General features: G+C 37.0%; 1 pseudogene; it reads left to right on the plus strand.

The window, feature by feature from the left end:
• Window positions 1-666: 666 nt before the first annotated feature.
• Window positions 667-6,059, plus strand: LOC120191862 (annotated as a pseudogene).
• Window positions 6,060-14,939: the final 8,880 nt, after the last annotated feature.

Raw genomic sequence — 14,939 nt, forward strand, 5'->3', positions numbered from 1 at the left:
GGTACCGATTGTTTTCAAAAAACTGTTTTATTAATTGTCTAATCATTAACGTTCAAAGTGATTCAAGGTTTAAGCAAGCTTAGAAGCCATTGATCAATAACAATAAACATCAAGCAATTAGAATCAAGAGAGAATCAAAGAGAAAGCATCAAACCTCAAGTTTAAGCATTTCAAGCCTATTTTTCATTCAATATTCATTTTGCTTTCAAGAACACTTATTGTGCTCAATTGTATTTATTCTTGAGTGTTCTTTCTTTGTTCTAGAATTGTGCAAACATATTTGCCTTGTGAGGTTTTTCTTGTAAGTTTGCAAATTTGTATTTCTCTTTGAGAAAAGAGTGTTCTCAAGAATTGGGGTATATTCTTGAGGGAGTTGTAAGGTTATCTCTTTGGCCTCAAAAGAAAGAACAAATTAGTGAATTTGTTGGAAAATCCTTAGTGTGGGTAGCTAAGGTAGTGGACGTAGACTTTGGTTGATAAAGTCAAACCACTCTAAATCGCTGTGCAATTTCTTTCAATTTTCTGCAAAAGCTTCCACCAAATTTTTAATTGCCAATTCACCCCCCTCTTGGCCAATTCCGTCAATCGATTAACTCAACAGTCCGCCCAGTGTCATATGGTAGAATAGCCATTAAGTCTTCATCCGGAAACTTAGCTCTGAACTCAATGATTGGTTACGCCGTCAAGGCACCAACTGAGAACCCTAAAGGAGTTTCATTTCGCCACAATGTTCATTTAATAGACTAGTGTATATAGAATTTAAATCAAAGCAATTCAGACATATAGAATCAGAGTATCAAAATATAAATATGCACATGTCAACTAAGAAATATCAAAATATCATAAAGATGTCATACTGATTCGTTTGTCTGAACTATATTTCAAAATATAGGATGTTTTTCCTGGCTATTTACTCCTCTGTTAACTTCCCTTTACCTACGTGTGAAATAATCACGCGCTAAATTTTTTACTTAGTGACGCTAAATTTTTTAATTAGTGAGGTAACATAATAAAATAAATAAAGCTTTTAACATATAGAACATGTGATATCATATAAAAAATATTATTAAAATTTAACATGTATAAATCCAATTGCGATCAATAAAATTATTTGTATATACTGTCAGTTTGCACTTTCGGTGCCAGTAACAGTAATGTACACGTACTGTAAAACACAACATCATTGTACCAGTAATCCGATACGGATTTCACAATGTCACAACATCGTGAACCCACGGTGCACATATAGTGCCAGTATAAGTAATCAGTAATCACTCCACCTCATGGCATGCTATTTGTACCACTAACTCTCAATCTCATACAATGGGCGTAATTCAAAATCATATATTGTTTTTCATATAAACATTTATATAATCGAATATAAATAAAAATCTCATAAAAATCAGTATTGGGCAGTTCATACCCAAAATATTCACATTCTATAAACATAAAATATCGTACAACATAATTTGGATAATTCGTACCCAAAATCATATAAAAAATCATTTAAAAACTCAGTAAAAAATCATAACATAATACAAATAATTTTATTCAAAAACATTGAGGTTGGCTCATCTCAAGCCATCCTCCAATCGTGTATAAAATAAGTTGCACTCACTTGTTGTCTCAATGCACTTTAATCACTATCTTCCTTGCACCCTCGAACTTAACCATTTTCTTTTGGTTTGATTTGTTTTTGTTTTCGATCACGATCTTCATATCATCAATTTCCTAACATAAACAATTTCGAATACGAATTAGTACTTTAACTAATAATATAATATTCGTTTATAATCAAACAACTTTAAAAAAATCGACACATATTCGAAACTAATTTCTCTCCCTTAATCTTGTTTTTGTTTTCGATCACGATCTTCATATCATCAATTTCCTAACATAAACAATTTCGAATACGAATCAGTACTTTAACTAATAATATAATATTCATTTATAATCAAACAACTTTAATAAAAAATCGACACATATTCGAAACTAATTTCTCTCCCTTAATCTTGTGAAACTTTCCACCTTAATCCAAATTCAATATTCCCATATTTTAACTAAAATTTCCAGCATTGCATCCAAATTTTCCAAAGGTTGCATCTAAATTCTTTAAATTTCCTAAACTTTGTAAAATGCCCCTAACAACTTCACCATCTCACCACCAACTTCCTTCATCTTATAATTGAGTTCCTAGACTTTTAAACTCTTCCAAATCATCCAATTTACTGTTCTGATATTAAATTTCAGCATAGGACCTTAACTTTTCAATAATTGCACATTAACCCATTAAGTTTCCATACTATGCGAAAACGTCCCTCAAGGTCTAACAAAATTCCAAATTGGAAATTTTTACAAAATTTTCTCCCTTGGCTGAAACTTTGCAATAATTTCCATAATGATCTCCATTTTGATTCAATCACAATTTAAGTCGTATTACAGCATTTCTAATCAATTCCAATCAAATTCAAAGCAAAACAAATCAAAATCAACCAAGTTCCTAACTTATCCATCAATGGCCAAATAACCAAACCAATCCCTTCAACAATTTTTATTCAACTTTCATGCTTAATTATAACTCTAAAACACTCCTAATATCAAAATCAAACTTAATTTCATCAAATTCCTAACTCCCCTTCATCCACCAAAATCACAACTTTCACCATTCAAGCATGAAACCAAGAAATAATTACACCAAATTGTAGAGAATTTAATGGGGATTATTTTTATATTTCATACTTTTGTCCAAAATCTAATTAAAATGGACCAAAATTGAAGAAAAAGCACACTTACCCTGTCTATTGCACTACATCTCAATTTAACCGCTGTAAAAAGCTCATTTAAATGATAGTGATTCCACAGTATCCTTTAACTATGTTGCATATGCTTATGTACATATTACACTGAAATTTGGTTTGTGTAACTTGAAGGCTATTGCTGGGGAAGCTGGTGTACCTTTCTTCTATAGAGCAGGGTCTGAATTTGAGGAAATGTAAGCGCCCTCTCATTTCATCTTTGCATAGACACCCACTTCTATAGATTTCATGTGCTTATTATAACTATATGGTTGGTTCTGGGAATTATGTGGTGTTATAGATTTCTTTTCTGACATTCTCCATCTCTATGGCAGGTTTGTCGGTGTAGGTGCTCGGCGTGTGAGATCTCTTTTTCAATCATCTAAGAAAAAGGTTGATGTTCATTATTATTGGGTTGTGGGGATAATTTTGATTGCTTGATCCATTTGCCGTCATACCTTCTAATCATGCCATTCAACAAATGTTTTCATATTTTATAGGCCCCTTGCATCATTTTCATTGATGATATAGATGCTGTTGGATCTACATGAAAACAATGGGAAGGCCATACCAGAAAAACACTGCATCAGCTGCTTGTCGAAATGGATGATTTTGAAGAGAATGAGGTATGTTAAAACAAGTTTGTTATATCAATAATTCCTTTTTACCTTTTGAATTTGCTTAACCTCTATCTTTCTCACAGGGAATAATTTTGATGGCTGCAACAAATCTACCTGACATTCTTGATCCTGCTTTGACAAGACCTGGTAGATTTGAAAGGCATGTAAGTGCTCCAATTGTTATTGTTTTGTTTAGTCTTGGGTGTTTGGAAATATATGGTCAAAGTTGTCCTTAGAGGAATCAATGGTGACAGATAGAGTTGTTCATTAAGGCTTAATCACAATACCAGAACACCCCGCCTGGTGGCATGCCATTGAAGTTATTGGCTCGTTGACATAACTTGTGCTTCTTTGTGGTTGCTTAAATCACTTAAGTAAGCAAAATTCGCAAGGGAATATGTAATTTTGGCTGTGGACTATTGTTAGTCTTTAAGATATTTGCTTTTTCCATGTTCTGTTCTCTTTAGAGAGAAGACTCGTACATCCGGGCTTTAGATTGTTGTCCCTAATCCAGATGTAAGAGGTCGTCAAGAGATTTTGGAACTCTACCTACTGGATAAACCTGTCTGATGACGTAGATGTCAAAGCAATCGTGGTACTCCTGGATTCAATGGAGCAGGTGGTGACCTTTTCAGCATAAACTGAAAAATGTTTCCTGGTTTCTGTGAATAAATTTTTACAATTCCTTTTTAACCTTTTTCTATTCCTCTGTCAATCAGATCTAGCAAACTTAGTGAATATTGCTGCAGTTGAAGGTGCAAATAAACTGACTGCTCACAGTTGGAGCATGCTAAAGATAGGATACTCATGGGTACTGAACGTAAACAATGTTTCAATCGGAAGAGTCAAAGAAGGTATTGACATTTTCTTAGTATTGCTTTGGGCAGGGGAGAAGGTAGAATTGTGTTTAGAGGGTCCAAAATTGAGTTATTAGTTATTTGTTTTCGGTGGGTGGGGGGGGGGGGGGGAGGGGGCAAAGTGCAAGTTTATCATTGTAGTAAATTATAATTTTACAATTTTCAAAGGGACTAAAGAGAAATCGTACCATTTTACGGGGGACCAAAGCTCCTTCCAGCCCCCCTGGCTTTGGGTGTAGAATTCAGGTTGTGGTTGGTTGTATGAAGTGAATCATCAACTCTATCTGATAAGTGCAAACAAAGATGTAAAATGTAAGGGAGAACATTCGGTTTTTTGGTCCCTTTTTTTGTTGAACCGACCATAATCTAAACTAAACAACCAGGCCAAGTTAGACAGCTTAAACCGACTGAACCAAACTGACTTAAAGTTGGTCGGTTAACCTACTTAATTTTTTAATATAAATATATTTAAATTATCAATTATATAATATATATTCATTATATATTATAAATATATTAAAACAATTTTAAAAAATAATGTATACGTTGGTTAATTTGGTCGGTTTAGTTATGAAATTTCGTGACCAAAAAACCGACTAAACCAAATTACTTGATTAAACCTAAACCTTTTGGCTTGGTTTTGTCGGTTTTTCTGGTTAAAACCAAGAATTGCTCTCCCCTAGTAAAAGTACCCGATGCAATTCCCTGTCAGTTGTTTACCAAAGTTTTTTTTTTTGCTGTAACTAGGCTGTATTTTTTGTTCCTATTCATGCACTGTGTCAATGTACAAGTTATTTCCTTGGGTTTTCAAGATAAACTTTTTGTTTACCAAGCTGGATCATCCTTATTTGCTGACATTGTTAACCATAACTTCAGCTCACTGCTTATCATGAGAGTGGCCATGCAATTGTTGCTTTCAATACTGAAGGTGCACTTCCAATCCACAAGGCTACAATCATGCCCCGCGGTTCAGCTCTGGGAATGGTTACCCAGCTTCCATCAACTGATGAGACGTCAATCAGTAAGAAACAATTATTAGCTCGTCTTGATGTTTGTATGGGAGGAAGAGTTGCGGAAGAACTCATCTTCGGTCAGGACCATATCACGACCGGTGCAAGTAGTGATCTGCATACAGCAACAGAGCTTGCTCAATATATGGTAAGTTTTAAAGTGTTTTTCTTAATACATAATTCTCCAGTTCTGTATTTGTTTTTTGAGTTCATAGCAAAACAAGAAAGCTAGGTCAGTATCTTATGGTTTTCGCATACAATGCCAAGTATCGAGTTGATGGATGAGTGATGCAATTGGACCGGTTAATATTAAAGAGCGACCAAGTTCAGAAATGCAATCTCGAATCGATGCTGAAGTATGTTTCTGCAAAGTATAGTTGGGATTAGCAAAGATTGTGTTTTCAGTCTTGATTTGTTTTAATTTTGTTATGAGGTTGTAAAGCTTCTAAGAGAAGCATATGATCGTGTGAAAGCCCTGTTAAAGGTATGTTCATGAAACCCCTTTTTCAGTAATATGGGCATCATGTGTGTGTTTAATTTCTGGGGTGAAGTACACAACTGGTCACTGAAATGAACTTTTAGTCGTTGAAGTTTCAAAAGTTATAAAATGGTCATTGAACTTTTTCAGCAAGAGAAAGGCATTGCACAAATTAGCCGATGCGCTTTTGGAGTACGAAACACTACGCAGAAGAAATAAAGTGCATTCTCCTCCCACATCGAGGACCTTCTCCGGAACAACAAGAACAACAGGAAGAGGGTGAGCTAGTATTGGCTTGAGCTATATATAACTCGGTATCCGTAACCTGCAATCAAACTCGACTGTAGGGGAAGCTATGTACAGTGTATTTTAAGCAGCAGAGGTTATTTATTTACATAATTCCTTGCAATTCTTTCCCCTTCACTGATCATAAGATGCGTTATGGTAACTGTGGTTAAGACACAGGAGGCACCATGCCATGCCGGCCATCCAGTGATATCCCACCCTGAAATGTACCATTTGTGAAAGAGAAAATCGCCTCAGTGACCAAAAAAAAGTTATAATATACGATTTTAACCAACTTTTTTTGGATTTGCCAAAATGACCAACAAAATCGCAACGCGAAATAAAAATCGCAACGCGATCCCCAGAATCGCAAATCAGTTTCCAAAATCGCAACGCGATTCTTGAAAATCGCAATGCGATAGTACAAATTCGCATTGCGATTTTCCAAAATCGCAACGCGAATATGAAAATCGCAACGTGAACACATAAATCGCAACGCGTATCCGTAAATCGCAACGTGTATCCGTATATCGCAACGCGTATCCGTAAATCGCAATGCGTATCCGTATATCGCAACGCGTATCCGTAAATCGCAACGATAATCCGTAAATCGCAACGAGAATCTGTAAATCGCAACGATAATCCGTAAATCGCAACGAGAATCTGTAAATCGCAACGATAATCCGTAAATCGCAACGAGAATCTGTAAATCGCAACGATAATCCGTAAATCGCAACGAGAATCTGTAAATCACAACACTGAAATTTTGGGTATATAACACTGAAATCATAAACTAAATCCCTAAATCGCAACTCATTCCATCTCCATCTATCACTCTCTCCGGCGACATCCGTTCCTATATCCAACGACATCCTTCCCAATCTGGCAACAGGTTTTAGTTTCGCAGCTCGTCTGTTTAGTAAATTAATTTACAACCATGAAATCATCTAATGTTGATCATGTTTGGATAGATTTGTGTTTTGGAGGGTCATGGGATAATGTTCATGGTGTTTTACATATATGCCTTTACCCATGAATCTTCAACTAAAATTGTCTTTACAAAGTTAACTTATGAAACTCTAATGCTACGTGTTTCAAATAAATTGAATTTAGAGCCCCTAAGTGGATTTAGGCTATCTTATCAGAGAAATGGTAAAGTTTATTTGTTAACCGACAATGAAGATGTTGAACGATTCATTGCTTACATTAGTGTTTCACAAGATGATGTTACATTGTATGTTGTTGAACCTAGAAGTAGTATTGTTGGGTCAGTAGCGGGTAGTAATCAACTAAGTTTTTCTCAAAACCCACAACCTTTCTCTAATCCAAATCCCAATCAACTTTCAGCACCAAATTCCGGTTTTCGTATTGACCAGTTAGACGATGATGAGCCAACAGAAAAAATTGTGAGTACTAGTCAGTATTCGAATTTGGTCTTGGTCAATATCCGGACTTTGATATTGGTCAATACACGGATTTTGATGATGTTTCAGAAGAAGAAACAGACCCTGCGTGTAATGATTTTGATATTGGTCAATACCCGAATTTTGATGATGAAACAGCCGTTGCCGAAGAATGTATTGTTGATGATAATGAGGAGGAAGTTACGACTGTGAATGAACATGTTGAACATCCATTCTGTAATTCATATAATCCTGAAGAAGAAAAAGAAGAAGAAAAAATCCCCGAAGAAAAGAAAATGCCACGGGCGTATAACGGAATATGCCAGAATTACTTCAGATACCGGAAGAAGAGTTGGTAAAGAAAGCAGTTGATTGTTACACAAAAGTTATTCGTATCAAGAAGATGATTGTTTGATACAAGGAAGACTTGAAGATAGCTTTGTATACGAAATGTGTGGAAGATGGCTATCAACTAAAAGTTAACAAATCAAGCAAAGATCATTTCGAAACAAGGTGTATGATTGACAAAAACTGTATGTGGCGAATGATTGCAAAGAGAATAAAAGATTGCGAAATGTTTCAAGTTAGGACTTTTATTGATAAACATACATGTTCAAGAACCCAAGTTTTTCCTCACCATAGACAGGCAAACAAAAAGGTGTTGGGTGGTTTTTCTGGCTGAGTTAATGTTTTGAATGGCAGGGTATATCGGGGACATGAAATTATGACTGACATGAATGCTCGGTTCAAGATTAGTATATCATATTCTCAAGCTTGGAGAGCCAAATGTTATGCCTTGGAATTGTTGAGGGGTCGCCAGAAGCATCGTTTGCCCAACTGCCGGCTTATTGTCACAATTTAAAGCTGAAAAATCCTGGGTCGGTAACTCATATCAAAACAGATAGGATGGACGCTTTGAGTTGTTGTTTATCGCCATTGGTGCTACGGTTAGTAAATCAATATAATTTTGTTGACTAATTTTGTTAGTTACATGCATTTCACATTTAAATGATTATATTTTGTGTATATTATTTTGTAGATTCGTTCGTTTATTACTTGCATGCGCCTAGTTATTATAGTTGACGGAGCACATTTGAAAGGTCGATACCTTGGAGTAAACTTATTAGCAGTAGCCATGGATGCTAACAATGGGATATTGCCAATAGCTTACGGTTTGGCAAATCTGAAACCTCTGATTCATGGACATGGTTTATGGGGCATCTTAGGGATTGCATAGGTCCTATTAGCATCTGACAATCATATCCGATAGGGCAAACTCAATTGACAACGCTGTTAGAAGGTGTTTCCCAGATGCTTTTCATGGACTTTGTGGTGTTCATTGTATAGAAATCTAAATCAAGGTCTGCTGGTATAAAAAAGCACAAATGGACATACTGGAAGGCTGTAAAGCTTATCGGGAAGTGGATTTCAATAAGCATATAAATTGTTTAAGACGTGTTTTGCCTCAGTGTGCTCAAACACTAGAAGATGTCGGGTTTGAAAGATGGTCAAGAGTACATCAACTTGGAGCAAGATATGGTTTCATGACGTCTAATAGTGCAGAATCAATCAACGCTCTAAGTCGTCATTCCCGGAAATTACCCATTACTATGTTAATGGAGTTTTTTCGAGCCTCTATTCAACAGTGGTACTACAAGAAAAGAAACCATGCAGGTATTATTCTTTGAATTCGTAACTTATCATATTTATATTTTACTAAGTATTGTTTATTTAAATTTACAGGAACATTGGAACATCGTGTTACACCATGGACTGAAAAAAAGATAACGAAACGTGTGTGAAGTCAACGTCATGGAGTTGAACCATGTTCAAACACTTTTTTCAAGTACTGGATAATAACTTAAATGGGCTAGTCGATCTAAATGCAAAGACGTGTGTAGTTGTATGAAATGGCAAACATCTGGTTATCCGTGTGGCCATGTTATAAAAGTTGCTCTTCATTTAAACCAAGATGATTCAAGCGCATACGCTATGGATTGCTACACTACAGAAGTTTATCGAAGACTTATGCCGAGATTGTCTACCCTATTCCACATCCTTCTGAGTGGGACATACCAGATGACTTACAAACAGTTTTGCCACCAGCCATGGACAGAAGGCTACCTGGCCGACCAAAAAGTCACGATCGTATACCGTCTAAGGGTGAAGAGAAGAAGAGATCATGTAGTCGGTGCAAGGAAAGTGGTCATACAAGGTTGACATGTGGATCACCAGTGCCATCAAAATCATCTTTTCCTCTACCAAAATATGGATCCTCATCAAAATCACAATTGGCTTCACCTTTTGGGACTGTTAACTTAGGTGATTTTTAAATGCAAACGTTGTATATGTGGATTTTATGTGAACTTTTAACATTTTCAGTTGAATTAATGACTCAGGCCAACCATTTTGACTTAACCAACTCTTGTTATTCAGTTGTTATCACTATTAGGCATGCATTTGACTATCGCAACACGGAAATTACAATCGCAACGAGAGAATCGCAATGCGAAATGAAAATCCCAACATGAAAATCGCAATGCGGAAATGAAAATCGCAATGCGAAATGAAATCGCAACGAGAGAATCGCAATGCGAAATTAAAACCGCATTGCGATTCTCCCGTTGCGATTTTCATTCCGCATTGCGATTTTCATTTCGCATTGCGATTCTCTCGTTGTGATTTTCATTTCGCATTGCGATTTTCATTTCGCATTGCGATAGTCAATTTTGCCTTCAACATAATGCAGATTGAAATCAACAAAATCAACCATTACATTTCAATCAATTAAACAAGCACAAATAAGAATTATATTCGCATCAATTACACAAATCAACTTTTACAAATCATCTTTTACAAATCAATTAAACAATCAAAAAATAAGCAATAATTCTTATTTCCGATCATCTACTATTGAATCAACTTTTACAAATCAATTAAACAATCAAAAAACAATCAATTAAACTATTGAATCAACTTTTGCAGCCATACATCATTTTCACGCAGTTCACTTCTGAGATTAACCTGCAGAAACCAAACATTTGCTCAAACAACACTTCTACACATCTAAAACCTACAAACAGCAAATTATTGAATTCTAGGTACTTAACCAAACATTTTCAAACCAAAAGTATATAAACTTACCAATTGTTTATGACATTTTTATAACGCGGATGCAGGTAGGCAGCGTCTCGTATATATCGATTTAGCCATATAATGCCGAAACCACAAGCCTACTGCAGCTCTATCTCTATCGGTGGGAGGTAGATACTTGATGCTTCCCGTCGTCAAACGCTCCAACGCCAAGTATACGAGAGGACCACAATCTCCTCTGGCTCCGCTCGTTTGTTGTGGCGCGGTCTCGTCTCTAATAACTGTAATATTGAGCTTCTTTGGCTTCTTGTTTCCAGAACGAGTCCAATATTGATCGCATCCAAGAATTTAGCCAAATGAGAGCTCCATCCCTTAATAACATCTCTTAAATCAGCCAATGATATGTATTTATCATGCTGTCATACACTATTGTCTTAAGGGATGGGAGCTGAAGCTCGACGAGAATCCAATGTTTACGTTCCAAAACAGGGATAAACACCTGCAATCATAAGTAATAATTCATTCATTGCGCACTTATTTCATAAAACCTTTAAACTCAATCTAAAATAAATACTAACCTTATCGACCTCCCACCATGCAGGATAAAGTTTAGCTTGTCCATTGCCCAAATCAAATGATTCATCTCGTGCATTCTTCAAGTGAACGGCGTGAAAAGACGTCGGCATAATTGTATATCGTATATTTTTTTTTTCTTAAGTTTTCTTATTATTAGAAGACGTGTCACCCACGCATCGATATGCTGTTTTACAAAAAAAGACATATATTAGTGACTTACATAAATTTAAAAAAAAATTAATCAAATTGAAATATAAGAAAAATATAAGACTTACCCCCCCATCGAAATAGCCATTTTCTTCGACCCCTAATAATACGCCCCACCAAGACCGATCAAGCAACAAATAGATATCATCGGTGAGCTTGCATATGTCAGTGAAACACCCCTGGCTCTGCTCATGTAGATAAAAATCAACAGCGGTCTTAGCCCAAAGGGTGTTATCCAGAATTGTGTCCGGTAGTTGATCCCTCTCCTCTTCAGATACCGGTATGGTACTGGCCGGTAACTCATACGAGAGCCAACTTGAATCCATCATGTCCGGCACGTCAGAGGGTTTCTCAAGAAGCCTACATATGACGCCATGTGAATCGGGCTCTTGAATGGTGGGAGGGACCTCTTCAATGATGACAGTGGCCTCTTGAACGGTGGGAGGGGACTCTCGAGGAATGATAGGGGGGGCCTCTTCAACGATAGGAGTGGACTCTTGAGGGATGACAGGCGAGTCGGGCTTCTTCTTGCGGTGTCTTCGCACTATTGGGGTGTACGGAGACTTAATAGCACGTGCACGCTGTCTGATGCGTGAACTCCGTCGTGCAAGCATAACCCGACGTAAAGCATCCACTCTATCGGGCCGCTAAATAATTAAATACAAAAATCAGTAAATAAACAGACATGATATTTAAACAGTGAAAACAAAGACAAATATGTTTCAAACTTGTATTGTATTCACCCAAGTCATTATTCTATCATAGTTCACAAAATGCATCAGATAACAAAGAAAATATGTTTCAAACTAATACCCTGAAGTTAGTATTTGTCTTTGTTTTGTCTATTGGTTGAAGTAATGCAATCCATTCAAGTTTCAATTTGCAGAAGAAGAAATAGTTTACTTTCGCAACACGAAACTTAAAATCGCAACGCGAAACCAAAATCGCAACGCGAAATGAAAATCGCAACGACAGAATCGCAATGCGAAATGAAAATCGCAACGAAAGAATCGCAACGCGAAATGAAAATCGCAATGCGATTTTGGTTTCGCGTTGCGATCTTGTCGTTGCGATTTTGGTTTCGCGTTGCGATTCTGTCGTTGCGATTTTCATTTCGCGTTGCGATTTTGGTTTCGCGTTGCGATTTTAAGTTTCGTGTTGCGAAAGTAAACTATTTCTTCTTCTGCAAATTGAAACTTGAATGGATTGCATTACTTCAACCAAAGACAAAACAAAGACAAATACTATTTCACAGTGTTAAAGAATACACAGTTTAGCAGAATTGGCAGCAACCGAACAAATTTACTTTCAACCAAAAGACAAACAAAGACAAATACTATTTCACAGTGTTAAAGAATACACAGTTTAGCAGAATTGGCAGCAACCGAACAAATTTACTTTCAACCAAAAGACAAAACAAAGACAAATACTATTTCACAGTGTTAAAGAATACACAGTTTAGCAGAATTGGCAGCAACCGAACAATTTACTTTCAACCAAAAGACAAAACAAAGACAAATACTATTTCACAGTGTTAAAGAATACACAGTTTAGCAGAATGGCAGCAACCGAATAAATTTACTAAGCAATCTAAGTGAAATGGCTAATCTAAGTGAAATTACGAGTAAATATCATTAAGTTAATATGGAAATCTTAAACTTACCTCGTTGCGTAGAGTATGAACCTCATTCTGCAACGATACTATCATCTCACGTAGAGCGGCAACCTCACCACGTAAAGTTGACACCTCCACACGCCATGCACCATCGTTATCGCGTAGAGTACCGATCTCCTCACGCAAGGCATTGACCTCATCACGTAACTCCTTGACTCATCCCGTTGAGGTGGAGGTGGAGAACAGGGAGATAGGAGTCGTGGCATCTTTGCCGGTCGCCTATCATGAGGTGATGGTGGAGAAGAGGCTCGATGATGTGACGGGATAGGTGATGGCTCTCGTTCTAGAGGTGTATAGTCGGGTCGATCGGGTGATGGCTCTAGGTGAGGTGATGGCTCTCGAATTGGAGGAAGTGGATGCTGCTCATCATCCGTGCCATCAAAAAAACTCTGACTAGCTTGCCACCAATCAGTGGCAAGCTCTTCCTCCGTGGGTGTCAGTCTTTGTAATGGAATGTTGGCCTCCTAAAATATAAAAACTCAACAAAGTTAAACGTCTACTATTAATAACTTGTTTATATATTATATGAAAGTATTTGTGTTAACTTACATTATTTATTGTCGCATATGGTATTAAGTCTTCCCAATCCAACAGAGTTTTCCTCTTCCAGGAAATAGCCCTGGGAATATCATTTGACGTTTTTATTGCATATGTACGCATGCTGGGGAAAGCCTCGAATATCCAAATCTACAAACAATATAATAACAAAATTAGTAATTGTTAAATAATTAATTATAATTTTAGAAACATTATATAGAAATTCTTACCTTAAAGGCCCAAACAAAGCCTGACAAAGTGTATTTGGACCCATCGCCCCGCAAACTTTTGCGGTCATCAAAGGCAGACGACAACTTAGTCCAGGTAGCTTTCCATATATACGAACCCCACGGAAACAGATTCCATGCATTCAGGTCCTCTACCAATATTATTAGCTCCCGATGAATAGGTTGTCTGGCCTCTCTGCCTAAAAAGCCGGCATACACAAGTAGTAGAAGGCATACTCGGACAACATCGACGTCATCCATCCGAGTGAAACCAGCTTTCTTATTAAACAATTTCTTCAGGTCGTCGACATGTGGTTCGGCTTCTCCATGACTCATCCGGAAAAAACCCGGGATAACCATGATGGGCGGGCAATATGACGAGTGTACCGGCCTACATCATCGTGTCCGAATCGTAGACCAGTGATTAAGCAGAACTCCTTCCGCCCAAAACAAGTATACGCTGGTGGAAAATGAAACCATATCTCTTCCTCACCACGTTGTATACTGTCGGGTAGATTTGATGTCATGGTCTGAAGCCACAAATGGGTCAAATTAGCATCTCCACCCGGATGTTGTACTCTCAGCCATGGCCCGAAGCAGGTTTCCTCAAACAATTGTCTTTGAGCAGGTGAAAGCTTCGAAGCAATTGTAGTGGCCAGGCTGACTTTATTCTCAAGGTCAATTGAGCCGAAAAAATTTCTACAAAAACAATAAACATACCAAGTTAGATATACCAAAAACTACACTGTGAAGATATACCAAAAACAATAAACATAAAAAGTAGTAGTTTATTCTTGAAACTAAAATTTGCAACACTGTTTTGTCTTTTGGTTGAAATGAAAATCGCAACGAGAGAATCGTAACGCGAAATGAAATCGCAACTAGAGAATCGCAACGCGAAATGAAAATCGCAACGAGAGAATCACAACGCGAAATGAAATCGCAATGCGATTTTGGTTTTGCGTTGCGATTCTCTCGTTGCGATTTTCATTTCGCGTTGCGATTCTCTCGTTGCGATTTTCATTTCTCTCGTTGCGATAGTCATTCTCTCGTTGCGATTTTCATTTATCTCGTTGCGACTCTTCTGCAAATTGAAACTTGAATGGATTGCATTACTTCAACCAAAAGACAGAACAAAGACAAAGACAAATACTAACTTGAAAATCGCAACGAGAG

The sequence above is a fragment of the Hibiscus syriacus genome, unplaced genomic scaffold (assembly GCF_006381635.1).
Source record: "Hibiscus syriacus cultivar Baekdansim isolate YM2019G1 unplaced genomic scaffold, ASM638163v2 tig00116971_pilon, whole genome shotgun sequence".
Taxonomy (NCBI): Eukaryota; Viridiplantae; Streptophyta; class Magnoliopsida; order Malvales; family Malvaceae; genus Hibiscus; species Hibiscus syriacus.